The sequence below is a fragment of the Protopterus annectens genome, chromosome 10.part0 (assembly GCF_019279795.1).
Source record: "Protopterus annectens isolate FY-2018-M chromosome 10.part0, PAN1.0, whole genome shotgun sequence".
Taxonomy (NCBI): Eukaryota; Metazoa; Chordata; order Ceratodontiformes; family Protopteridae; genus Protopterus; species Protopterus annectens.
Genome location: NC_056744.1, coordinates 1,814,820,296 through 1,814,824,874, shown reverse-complemented (window position 1 = coordinate 1,814,824,874; position 4,579 = coordinate 1,814,820,296). Strand labels below are relative to the sequence as shown.

The following is a 4,579-nucleotide window of genomic DNA, read 5'->3' as shown; positions in this document are numbered from 1 at the left end:
ACCAGGAGAAGTATTCACTAGTAAGCTCACCAAGCACACTTTCGAATAACTTGAATTTGCGGTTATGGCTTTACGCTACGTTACGTGTGGTGTTTTGTGTGGATGGTGTACGGTGCCGTGTGTGGATTTAGGTGGGATGTAAGGTAAGTGAGTGTTTTGTAAGGATTTTGGGTGGGGGGTTGAGTGTATGTGAGTGTGTTTGTAAGTTGTACGTGTGGGTTAGGGTAGGCAGCTGAAAGTATGAGTGTGTAAGTGTTGGATGTGTTGGTGTTTGTATGTGTGATATGTGTGTGTGTGTGTGTGTGTGTGTGTGTGTGTGTGTGTGTGTGTGTGTGTGTGTGTGTGTGTGTGTGTGTGGGTGCATGTGCGTGAGGGACTGTAGAATTTCTGGGTGTGAGGTTTATTTTCTTTTTCTGTTTGTCCAATCTCGTAGTTAGTATATATAAGTAGGAGGGTGGGGGGTACAGCCCCCACATCGGGGGTACAGGGGGGCTTGCCCCCCTGCTTATTTGTAATGTAGGTTTGTGGATGTGTGGTGTTATGTTTTTGTGTGTTTTTTGTTTTGTACTGTGGGTATTGTGGTGTATGTGTGGTGTGGTGTATGTTGTGTGTTCGGGATTTCAAATTTTGCGGGTTTGGGCTGTCAGTATTTTGTGGATTTGCCTTCATGGTTTTGAGATACTGAAATTCGAGATTTCAGTATTTCGAGATTATAAAGGGGAACCATATAGATATATATATATATATATATATATATATATATATATATATATATATACACACACACACACACACACACACACACACACACACACACACACACACACACACACACACACACACACACACACACAGTGGATATAAAAAGTGCACACACCCCTGTTAAAATGCCAGGTTTTTGTGATATAAAAAATGAGATCACAATAAATAATTTCAAAACTTTTCCCATCTTTAATGTGACCGATATCCTGTACAATTCAATTGAAAAACAAATCTGTTAGGGGGGAAAACATAAAAAATAAAAAACATACAATAAGCTGGTTGCATAAGTGTGCACACCCTTAAACTAATACTTTGTTGAAGCAGCTTTTGCTTTAATTACAGCATTCAGTCTTCTTGGGTACACACCTGCCATCAATTAAAGAGACTCTGATTAACCCCAAATAACGTTCAGCTGTCCTAGTAGGATTTTCCTGACATTTACTCAGTTGCCTGCTACAGCAAAAGCCATGGTTCGCAGAGAGCTTACAAAGCATCAAAGGGATGTCATTGTTGAAAGGTATCAGCTCGGAGAAGGGTACAATAAATTTCCACAGCATTGGATATACCATGGAACACAGTGAAGGCAGTCATCAAAAAGTGGAGAAAATATGGAGCAACAGGGATGTTGCAAAGAACTGGATGTCCCTCCACGATTGATGAAAAGACAAGATGAAAACTGGTCAGGGAGGCTTCCAAGAGACCTACAGGAACACTAAAGGAGCTGGAGAAATTTCTGGAAAGTACTGGTTGTGTACTACATATGACAACAATCTCCTGTATTTTCCTACTAGGAGAGCTGAACTTTATTTGGGGTTAATCAGAGTCTCTTTAATTGATGGCAGGTGTGTACCCAAGAAGACTGAATGCTGTAATTAAATCAAAAGGTGCTTCAACAAAGTATTAGTTTAAGGGTGTGCACACTTATACAACCAGCTTATTGTATGTTTTTTATTTTTTATATTTTCCCCCAACACATCTGTTTGTTTTTCAATTGAATTGTACAGGTTATAGGTCACATTAAAGGTGGGAAGAATTTTAAAATGATTTATTGTGGTCTCATTTTTTATATCATAAAAACCTGGCATTTTAACAGGGGTGTATACAATTTTTATATGCATTCCTATTACAAGAATGAAAGTCCACTACTTCAAACTTGTAATAAGAAGCCTCACTTCTGCGAACGTTCACTTTAACGAAAGTGAACTTTTGCGTAAGTGCACTTCACCGAAAACACCGCAGTACAGTGGAGGACATAAAAAAACAAGCTATGTCCTCCACTATGGTGCAATAGTCATGGACCTTAGGGTTAGGGCATGGGTTAGGGTAAGGGGGTAGTTAGTAAAGCTATCCCCTTACCCTAACCTATGCCCTAACCCTAAGGTTTGTGACTATCGCACCATAGTGGAGGACATTGCTATGTCCTTCACTGCGCTGCAGTCATCACGGACCTTAGGGTTAGGACACGGGTGACGGTAAGGGCTATCCCCTTACTATGAACCTTGCCTTAACCCTAAGGTCCGTGAGTACTGCACAGAAGTTCAGTACAACACCCGTTCGTTGTACTGAACTTCAAATTAGTGAAACTTCGATCTAGTGTATGGAACCCATATATATATATTTATATATATATATATATATATATATATATATATATATATATATATATATATATGTTTCTTTAGTTTTGCATAACACCTTATTTTCCTTTTATTTTCTCTAACCCTCTCTCTCAAACCTCCAAACTGTCCGTATTTCAAACTTGTTTTTTATTTTTACAGTCAAGAAAACTAAAAAGCTGTAGCATGTATTCACAGAAGAAAGTCCAGGTGATCAGGCTTTTTTACAATGGGCACGTTGGTTGGGCTGAACAACCAGAGTGCTCAGTTTGAATGTTAATGACCAGTCATTGTACAATGAAAAAGAGAGAAAAGAACTGGATGAGGGATCTTTAGCAAAGGGAAAGAACAAATTACACAGAAATAAATGGATTTGTGGGAATGATACATGCAGAATAATTTCCTGGAGAGGACTAAGGTTTAACAGAAGGCAGGAATTGAGTGATTTATGTAATGCTGGACTGAAAGACAATTGTTATAAAGAAAGAAAACGTGTATACTGTGTGTATAAATGGGAAATATGTCAATGCATTTGCTGTCTTTTCTATTAGTGTATGTGTGCCTACATTTTAAGTGATATTTTAATAAAAGTGGAAAAAAGGAACCAAGAACAAAGACCCAAAATCAAGAACAGATGTTAAATGTTGCTCTTACATACTTAGAAAGTTGCTAGTATAACAAGTGTTGTCTTAACAAGAAATTTCTGAAGAAAATGAAATCTGAAAGTCACATATTTATCATTATTTACTGACTATACTTTGCCAGAAAATCACACATTTTTGAGGAACAGACTATACATATCAGAAAATCGGAGACAGATCTAGGCCCTCTAGGTTCATAATACTAGGCTATCAGTCTACTGATGACTATTACAAGCCTGGCCAATAACCAGAATTCAGAAGCAAATCCTGTACCTTGGATCTGAGCCGTTATGCTACATCCTCTCACAAATATGGAACACACCAGAAATTTGTGAGTGATCCTTGCACAGGGGCCATGCTAATCTTGTGTGTATTATTCCAATTTTAAATATGTGCTGCACACAAACTCACACATACACATACACACACACACACACACACACACACACACACACACACACACACACACGCACGCACGCACACACACACACACACACACGCACGCACGCACGCACGCACGCACACACACACACACACACACACACACACACACACACACACACACACACACAGTGCATTGCTTTTCTTAACATTTCACTAAAACATATCAGCTACAGTGCATTGCTTTTCTTACTTCTACTGTGCTAGTCTGTTAAACTATTTATTCCACACTCTCCTGATATTTTGGGGGAGCTTTTCTCCATGGATCCCTCTCTACAACCTAATCTGGTAGTTTATTCTTTTTGTTACAGTCTTTTGTGTGAAGAAGGACTTTTTGGGATTTTGAGATCAAGGGAAGAGTTATTCCCTATAATCTTTGAAAATTTGACTAAGACAATGGATGAGGGGGAAAATGGTGCATCTACTGCCTAGCTACATCTGGCTATGTCATGTGATGCGATACTCCACTGGGCCATTGTCAACAAACTTACAGAATTCGGTATAATCTCCTTTAGAACATGCTGGATAGCTAACTAGCTCACTGATAGGACCCAGACGGTTAGAACTGGTAAAGCTGCCTCCACAAAAAGGCCGGTCACCAGTAGAGTCCCCCAGAGCTCTGTGATGGGACCTAGGATGTTGGCAATGTCTGTGGGTTCGGTGTATTTTTTGTCATTTTGGACTAATTCTGAGCATATCTGGGAATTCCCACCCAGGTTCCTAACATAACTAAAGAAAGCCTTGTGATTATCCTTAGTGTCCTGTGCAATTTTTCTCTCTAAGCTGGCCTTAGACGATTTTATGAGTGCCCGTAGTTTTTTGCTAACACTGATCAGAGATGCCTTCCCTTTTTGGGATTTTGCTCTATCATGTAGTAGCTTCCTCCTTCTGTTGTATAGTTTGTTTATGGCTGGGGTCCACCAGACAGGACGTCTGCCTTTGGAGGATTGGGTCTTGGTTTTATTTGGGATTGCATGATCCATGCATTCCTGAAGGTGTTCATAGAATGCGTTTATAAAGGATTCTGCGGTCTGGGCCATATTTTCCACAGGCCCGGGCTTTGAAGGATTCCACCTCAGTTTTGAGAAGTGTGAAATTTGCTTTAGAGAAGTTTTTCAC

General features: G+C 39.6%; 1 pseudogene; it reads right to left on the bottom strand.

Moving 5' to 3' along the window:
* Positions 1 to 3,324: 3,324 nt before the first annotated feature.
* Positions 3,325 to 3,424, bottom strand: LOC122814656 (annotated as a pseudogene).
* Positions 3,425 to 4,579: the final 1,155 nt, after the last annotated feature.